Source organism: Mangifera indica, chromosome 17 (genome assembly GCF_011075055.1).
Source record: "Mangifera indica cultivar Alphonso chromosome 17, CATAS_Mindica_2.1, whole genome shotgun sequence".
Lineage (NCBI taxonomy): Eukaryota > Viridiplantae > Streptophyta > Magnoliopsida > Sapindales > Anacardiaceae > Mangifera > Mangifera indica.
In genome coordinates, this window is record NC_058153.1 from 12,429,391 (window position 1) to 12,438,915 (window position 9,525).

General features: G+C 27.6%; 1 long non-coding RNA gene and 1 other non-coding gene across 2 annotated transcripts; one reads left to right on the top strand and one right to left on the bottom strand.

The window, feature by feature from the left end:
• Nucleotides 1-220: 220 nt before the first annotated feature.
• LOC123200456 lies at nucleotides 221-4,705 on the top strand. Its single transcript, XR_006498572.1, has 4 exons — nucleotides 221-452; nucleotides 3,178-3,252; nucleotides 3,907-3,987; nucleotides 4,075-4,705. It is a non-coding gene; the product is annotated as an uncharacterized LOC123200456 (long non-coding RNA).
• On the bottom strand, nucleotides 1,568-1,686 carry LOC123201182. The gene has a single exon (XR_006498748.1). It is a non-coding gene; the product is annotated as a 5S ribosomal RNA (ribosomal RNA).
• Nucleotides 4,706-9,525: the final 4,820 nt, after the last annotated feature.

Below are 9,525 nucleotides of genomic sequence, written 5' to 3' on the forward strand. Positions count from 1 at the left end.
TGACATCATTAAGGGAATTAAGTCCCTCTTATAAACTTTTTTTTTTTAATTATGAATAGTCCTGTTACGAGGAACATTGGGTTTTTAACGTGAACTACTAAGCAATTAAATCAATTCATAATCTGACAAAAATAATAAATAAAAAAATTGTGCAAGTTTTTAATACTATTCCTTTAAATTTTGAGTTTTTAACACGAATTACGAATTAATTATAGTAATTTAATCAAATCGCAAATGATGTCGTTGAAGCTCAAAACAGTCAACTCAAGTATCAACACCGAGTCCGACTAAAATATCATGCCTTTGTTGCCAATTTCACCGAACCATTTATAGACAGACACCAACAAAAAATGCAAGAGAAATCAGAAATGGCCAACAAGAACCCTAAGAAGGCTAATTCCTTAGATCATCACTGCATCATCAAACGCATCCTTGATGTGATCGTTCCCGAGGTAATCCAAAAACCCAGATCCATTCATTATACCTATGTTATTTTTTAAACTACTTGAATAAAATATTGAGGCTTTGTTTTAATTAATCTTGTTGAAATAGACTGTTAGCAGTTGAGGTTATGTGGAAAATGTGAGAATGAGCAATATTACGTTGTTGATTAGATCAATTATAATCGTCATTGCGTTGGTTGCTCAATTTTTAAAAAAGAAGTTTCCCGAGGATTTCGATTTTTTAATCGGATGTATAGTGTTACATACTTTGCTTGGTTTCTTTAGTTTGTCTGATTTTGATTTGATTTTGTTAAAATTATAGTCCTATTTGTTTTGATTTAGTTGAAACATCTACTATTTGTATGATTTTTCATATTTGTTATACTTGCAGATTTGATACTTCTCTAATTATATTATAATGATGTCAATTTCAATTGTGTTTGATCTTTGACTCTGGTAAGTATATAGTTTTCAATGTGATGTTGCTTAAGTCCTTGTTATAAATTTCTGGCTCTTTTGGCCAGAAGAGGAATTAAGAGGTGTCATTGTTCTCATTTTTGCGAACAAGCAGGTCCGTATTAATGCCCTTTTTTTCTTTTTAAAGATTCATAGATAGCTTGGCATGTAGTTTGTGTTTTTTCGAACATAAATGAGAATGACGACCAATGTATTACCGCCTTTGTTGTTGTTCTGAGAATAAAAGGTTGAAACATTATTGTTATTGATATAACAATGTTCATTTATGTTCATGTATTGATATTGCTTTTTCATATTAATTTTCTACCATAATTTCCTTCTTGTAATTCTTCCATTTTTGCAATTTATCAGTGTGGCATAGTATAAAGTTCTAATGCTTTCATATTGGTGTTTGAAATTGTTTAACAAAAGTATCATGTGAGGTTGTGGTAAATACATTGAATCAAACCATTGCCCATTGCCCACAAAAACTGTTACCCTAGGGTGCTGATCAAAAGCCAATAAATTTTTTTTTTTTGGTTAAGTATATATAAAACCCACTTCTTTGTTTTAATTTTATCATGTCATAATCACTAGAGCTCCGACATTCTAGCCTTTTCAAGCACCTTTTTTTTTTTTTGGCTAAGTAACACATCCAAACAAAAAGAGGGGTGCAACACGAGGACTTCTCAAGAGGTCACCCATCCTAGTACTGCTCTCACCCAAGCATGCTTAACTTTGGAGTTTTGATGGGATCCAGTGTATTAGTGTTGATACAGTTGCACCCTTTCAAGCATGTTAAAAATTCTGGTTTGGCAATTCATGGAAATCTCCCAGCAGTGAATGATTGAAAATTATTTGCAGTTTGTTTGTATAATTGTTGATGATTATATTTTAATATGATCAGTGATGAATGAAAATACTGAAAAGGTGCAGCAGAGCTGAAAGATTCAGACATAGTTCTATTATGTGTACAAATTGAATCAGGTCTAGAAATTAATTTAAATGTGACAAGATAAGGCATGTGATGATATTCTAATAGCATATACCTCATATGTGAAAGTGGCGAATATAATTTTGATGATCTTGATCTCATTAATCTATTAAATGAAGGCTCTCATTTCATCATGGAAGAAAGGTGATACAATGTCGTTCATATTTGATACAGTAATGCTTCAGTCATTTTCTATGTAGTTATTTTTGCACTGTTTGCCTGCATATAGGATTTTTTGGTTAATTCAGTTGGCAATAAGTGGAAATTTTTGTGGTTTGATTTTCCTCGTATCTATGGCTCACCAAAAACTGCTACTTAAACCTTAATAAATATTGTTTTTTTTTCTTTTTTGAATGTCTTTGGCTCTTGAAATAGCAACTTAGGGCTTAATATTTGCAGGGTTGGGGCATGTTAAGGGAAGGGCTTAGCTCTTGAATGTCTTTGGCTCTTTTTTTTTTTTCCTTTCTGGAATTAATTGGTTCATTAATTAGGGTTTTTGGTCCATTCTTGTGCCTTGTCAGGGTTTGTTTCTATTCAGGTAACTTTAATTGGTACTTTTAATAACTATTTGGTCTGAAAATGTTGACAACATAGTTTTAATTGGATCATTTAATATATTTGCTGGCAAATCTGGTGAGGTTTGTGTATCTTTGGATTTGAGTTAATTTAGACGGAGGTTAGTACAAGAATTTGATAAGTAAATCTTCAATTGTGTCTACCATTGTAATTATTGGCACATCGTTAATTTTTGCAATTTCTTTGGAAACGAGAGACAGCTGCTAAACCTATTGAGCTGGACAAAACAACTGAACTATTGCAAATTGAGGAGATGAATGGTGGGGATTATTTGTACAAAATAAGGAATGGCTGATATATAGAGCACCTGAAGCAAAATCTCAATTAGGAAATGGTGTGAATTCCTCATTTTTGTTCAACTAAAGTATGGTGTTGTCTCTATCTAAAGTTTCAAGTCCTCAAGTATGGAATGACTTGGTTAAACCACTTAGGATAATAGACTTTGTCTTGAAGGTTTTCTCTAGTCTTGCATCAACTAAAACTGTTTTTTTCCCTTTTGATGTACAACCCTACTTGCATTTAGTGTCTCTATTGTTTATTCTAATAAACTATTTGCATGTCTCATAATCCACTAAACTTTTTCTGATAAACAACCAGAAATTGAATTGACACTACTCTAAGTTTGTTCTTGATATCATTATATTACCACTAAATGTTTTTTTTAAAGTGTTAATTTCATGTTTTTTTTTATAATTTTTTTATCAACAGATACATGAGCCTTTGATGAATGAGTTTCTGAAGCAAGGGGGATTAGATGTGCGGGCCCTCAAGAGGCAGGGAAAGGTATTTCACATTTGGTTCTTATTTGGTCATCTTCCCTTCTATTCCCTTTCTTTTCCTTTATATATTCAAATTCTGCTTAGTTTGCATATGATATTAAGTTAGATTCTTTTTTCTCTCCCTTCTCCTTTTCTCTATATTCATTAGATTTTGCTTAGTAAATGGGCCGCAGGCTCACATAATGATGGAGTATAATTAGATATGTTGTAGCTTGAGAGAAAAGATTTGGTGCATTTCTTTTTTCCTAAGTCATTATGTTCTTGAAATAATGAGATATTAGTTTTGGTGTAGTACAATTTGGACAATTATTGTGTGGTGACCTTGTTTGACTTTGCGTTGATTCCATTTTGGTTTTATTTAGTTTCTTAGAAAATTAAGGAATTCAATAGAAAATGTTTATGTGAATGTTGTGTTTGGATTTGTGAGAAGTATAATCATTAGCCTAAGCCAAACATGATGAATTTACCTTTTTTGCATGAGTATTATAAAGGTAATTTAGTGTCCTAATTGCATAGATTTGATGTATGAGCACTGATGGTTGGACCAAACCTTGAGGGAGGTCAACGAAATTAGTTAATGTTTTATGTGATCTTTCTCGTGTAAAAGTTTCGCCTTAGACAAATTTCATTATTTCCAATGTTTTATTTCCATGTGCAGATGTAGCAGCATTGGTTGTGCTAATATCTCATGCTGATCAAATCGATGGTGTAATCTTTGGTCACAAGGGTGCATTAAAAGGTCTATAGATTGAGTTATATTAAATTGGTAATATAAATTTTGGTCACTTTTCTGATCTATAAATGGTGTACCTTTACTGGTTCGCAGGGTTGCACAAAAGTTCAGTCTTAATTCTTCGTTCAACCATGCTGCCATCACATTTTCCAGGAATTGGAGAAGAATCTTTCAGGCAACCTCATTTACATTTTTAAGGCCCATTAATGCATATTGTGCATACTAATTATCTCTTCACTATTCTTATGTTCTAAACAATGGCATATTTTTGAAACTCCTATATCTTGCTCTTCCTATTTTATTGGTTCCATCAATTAATTAACTGTGAAGGGTGATTCCAAGACTGTTATCATAGTGCCATGTATATTTATGTAATGCAAATTATTGTTCATACTAATTATCTCTTCACCGTACTCATGTTTTCTTTCCTTGTGTTAAATACAATACCAATCACCAAAGCTTTTGCTGACATTATCTTTTTTTTTTTGGTCAGCTAAAACTTATATATATCGATTGTTTGTGAGAAAAAGGTATATATTTAAATATGTGTGTATATATATTGTACACATTTTAATTCTCTCCTCTCTCTTCACAATTTGTAGGTATGCGAAGATATAAGTGAATCATAAAACAGTTGTTTGTACATGATAGATAGATTTTTATGTTATTTGTAATAACTTTTTAATTTTGATTATAATAATAGAAAATTTATAATTTTTTTCTTATTTTTTTATAATTATGGATCATATAGACTTTGAGATCATTATAATTAATGTCAATGATTATATTTGGATAATCAAAAATTTATTATTGATATTGTTATAACAATAAGGATATTCATTATTGATATTATGTTTAGTACTGGATAAATATTGTTATAACAACAACGAGATATTTATTATTGATATCATGTTTAGTGATCGATAAATATTACTATAACGATGATACGATAGAGATATTTATCGTTGATATTATATATAGTGACTGGTAAATATTGTTATAATTATGAGGATATCCATTGTTGATATTATTATTTTTAACAATGAGACTATTCTTTTTGTTGCTAAGACTTTTAGCAGTGAAGGCTATAACCACAGTTGACGATGAGACTTTTTTAATCATTAAAGATCTTGAACGAGTTTTTCCCTTATTAAAAGTTTTTTTTTTAAGTGCAAACCATGCAAAAAATCAAAAAATTATAAATTAAATATGAAAAATTATAAATTTTTAAAAGAAATTAAAAAAAATTGAGTTTTTTGATCAATATCACCAATGAAAGATAACTAAAACTTAAGTTCAATTAAAATTTGATACTCGAACTTTTATTTGTAATCAGTAAAGAAAGTTGTTAGAGTGTATTTTTAAGATGTATGACACTTTTGTAAAAGTGCAAACTGCAAAAGTGTCCCACTTATGAAGAATATAATCTAACAACTTCTTTCATCCATTATATATAAATTGTTTAAAAATTTTATTTTTTTAATCACAATTTAATTTTCTAATATGTTTTTTTATTAAAAAACATAATTTTGAAAAATTATTTAATAAAAATATTATTTTTTATTAAAAATAATAGGTTAGCTCGCTAAAACTCGAGGGTTGGCCTGTTACAGGCCCAGCGTGACATGACCCTCTAAAGCACGGGTTGTGTAGTGAGCTTAAGTATTTTTGCGAGGGTCCAACTTTTAAGGTCCTTTATTGTGTAAATCTTAGCCTAACACAGCCCACAGGCACAATAGGCCATATCAAAGTTGGCCCGCCCTGACTCAACGTGGCCCACTGCCATCTGTATTATTTACTCAAGTTATTAAAATATACATATAAATTTGCTGATGATTAAATTAGGACGTATGAGAACTACACTAAACATGTGTGAGATTTAGTATAAGAAAATAAAGACACGTCAAATTTTTAAATGTGATATGGCCAATAGATTGATATCGATTGTTGTTCTTTTGAAAAAAAAAAAGTTATAGTGAAAGCTATGAATAGGGGTGTCCAAAAATATTTGATAATTGAATCGAACTGATTTTCAAATTGAAAATCAAACCAAAAAATAGGTTAATATAAAAACTGGTTCGAATACTGGTTTAAAAATATAAAAAAAACTAGATTTTCAGTTTGGTTATAGGTTTGTCAATTTTTTTTAAAAACTAGTTAACCAAACCAAACTAGTTTTTAATAAACTGAATAAAAAAATTAATAAAATATTGAATATATTTTTTTAAAAAAATTATAAAATAAGATAATATTTTGAAATTCGGTTTAAAATCAATTAACCAAAATTTTGATTCGATTAATTAGTATTTTCGATTCAGTTTAAAATCAATTAATCTTTAAATTAGTTTGATTTTTATTCATAATTTTCTTCAAATTGAAAATTTGGCTCAGCTCAAAAAAATATTAAACTAGTTTGATTAACTAGTTATGAACACTTGTAACTATGAGTGCTTATATATCAATACTATAATGTTATCCCTTAACCTTCCCACAGTCTTCAATTTATATACTTTTAAACGCCGGAAGCAATCAATATTGAGTCATTTCAAGAAGATTAGAAATTAAATAGTGATTTGAAATAATAATTTAAAGTTTATACTTTAAAGTCTAACTCTTATAAAGGTTTAAAAATTTAGTCACTTTGAAATTGACAGAAACAAATTATTGAAGGAGGTAAAGTTGTATTGTTCAATTCTTTTAAATTGGTGAGCTCCTAATTCTCCATCTAATTGTTTAAATTAATAATAAATTGCCAATTAAAAATTAAAATTTTAGGCTAATGGATTGAAAGTCTTTTAAAACACAGATTCTAATTAGCCCATAAAATATAGCACTAATTCAAACTTTGATTCAAAAGAAAAAAGGCAAAATATAATTTTAAATATCTAATAACATTAAGGAAGCATCTTGTATCAGCAGGATGACCGTGGGAGACGCGAAAATTTTAGAATTTATACAGTGAAACTGTGGGAAAATAAAAGAGAAAATAAGTAAAATCATTGGTTTTTATGTAGGGGCAGTTTAGTCATTTCATAAAAAAGGGTATTTTCATTTAAGCCTAATTGTTTTAGGTAATTTCGCTTAAACACACTTAATTTTGGCCATTTAATATAATTTCCCTTTTTTTAAAATAAAAATTGATAATAAAAAATAAATGGCTGAAAAAGGGTTATATAATTTATATGGGTGGATTATTTGCTTTTGAAGAGATTATACTTGAAAAATAAGATGGTGGAGCATTAATTAATTTTCAAATTCTATTTAGAAGATGCAATATGGTATTTCTTTTTTAACCAATTTTCGCATAGTCCCTATAGTTTCTATTATTATTATTTTTATTATTCTCATTATTATTAAAGAAAATATTATTATTATTTTCAATAATTTTTGAAAAAATATTATATTGAGTAAATTACAATAATGGGAATCCTTATAAAAGTCTACCATACACACAAAACTAGGTCAATGGTTGTTGAGATGGTGGAGCCTCTTGGGATTCTAAATTTTAACTCATAATAAAATATGTCTCTTACACGTCTAGTTAGGTAATGGTCGTTAATTAGAAGTATTTTACATCATTTTAGAAAAAAAATAGTTTAAATTTTAGATATTTATAAATATCATGTATATATAGAAACTATAGATATTTATGTTGACTCAAAAGTCTTTGAAGCAAAGACAAAACATACATAAAAAATGTACAAACTTCCAATAATTAAAATAGTGTTCAAGTTATTTTTATGAAAATGATGCACTAATTTAGACTTTAAATTTATTAAAAAATTGTATAAAAATATAACTTCAATCATTAAATGAAAAACTTAATAAAATATAATTTTAATCAATACAATTGGGATCCTATGAAATCATTATATTAACCATGATTGGATCTTAAATATTATTATTAAATACACAAGATATGTTTCTATTAAAAAAATTAATTAAGTTGGAAAATAAAGTTACATCAACGTGTTCAGGAAAAATAAAAAGTTGATAATTGCCTAAACCAACATATATGGACAAGATGACTTGAGTCCTTCTAAACTTAAGGTACGTCCGAAGTGTGTTTGGCTTTCTTAATTAGATAACAAATTAATTATAAATTATGATAATTAAGTAGTAAGTTTTAAATTGTTTATCTAATGAAATTAAGTCATATTTATTAAAAAGTGATATTACATATATAAATTAATTATACAAAGAATTTCTTATAAATTGATTTGAAAGTTTCTACATTTTTTTTTTGTTTGCATGAATAATATTATTCATTATTAGTTGTTTTATTTTTGACCAAATGATAGTAAATGTAGAAAAATTTATTAAAATAACTTAATTTTATTAGGGCTAAACAATATCAGTTAATACTTTATGAATTATATGGATATAGCTAAGATCCTAATTTAATACCTATTTGACTTCCGTCTCTAACCTTAAAAACTATAGTCTCTGAAACATTTTTTCATTTAAAAGTCAATTAAAACGGGATAATTAACAAGAAAGATGGTTGTTAGTTGATGAAAATTGTTTATTAGTTATACTAGGGTATAATTTATATGTAGAAGCTGTTTATTTTACCGCAAAATGATAGATTTTTCATGGGTATTCCTTTAATTAGTATATTAAAAGATTTTGTTTAGTAAAAATGGGTTGTTAGATGATTATTTTTTCTGTTAATTTATTAATTAATTGGTTAAGTGAAATGATGATTTTGGTCATAAAATGAGACAATTTTCTTGTCATTAGACCTAAAAAATCCAATAGGTGCGATGTGATTTTCAAAAAAATGTAGTTTTCTTTGTTGTATCTGCGTAATCCATATAGTATTAACTAATATTGTTTAATCCCAATAAAACTAAGTTATTTTAATTAATTTCTCTTTAATGCATGGGGACTGAGAGTTAAGTGAAGTATTAATACTTTTCAATTGAGTGTATTTGCATAAGTTATAGAGTATTGACTAATATTGTTTAATCCCAATAAAATTAAGTTATTTTAATTAATTTCTCTTAACTACATGAAAAATGAGAGTTAAACAAAGTATTAATGTTTTTCAATTGAGTGACTTGGAAAATTATAACCTGCATAGTTGTCAATCAATTACATTAACTTGAAAAATAAGGTTACCAAGTACAACACTTTAGAGAAAATGTGTTGATGGTTGCCTAAGTCAACACGTTAGAAAAAGGTGGTAGTTATGCCCAAAAATGTGTTTGATATTTTTTAAATTAGACATCAAATTAATTATAACTGATAATAAATAAGTAGGGTTTAAATTGTTTATTCATTAGTAAAGAAATTGACTCATATTTATTAAAAAAAATTGTAAATATACAAATTATGCAAACAATTTCTCAGGAATTGATGTGTATATGCAACATATTTTTTTCATTTACATGCATACCATATTTTTTTCATTATTAATTTGCATCATTTTATTTGTTCTATTTTTCACCTATTAGCAATTGAAAAATATTGCTTTGTTGCTCATTTATGTGTGAAATGTTTGTACAAATGGGTATTTATAAAAATAATAAAATTATGTAC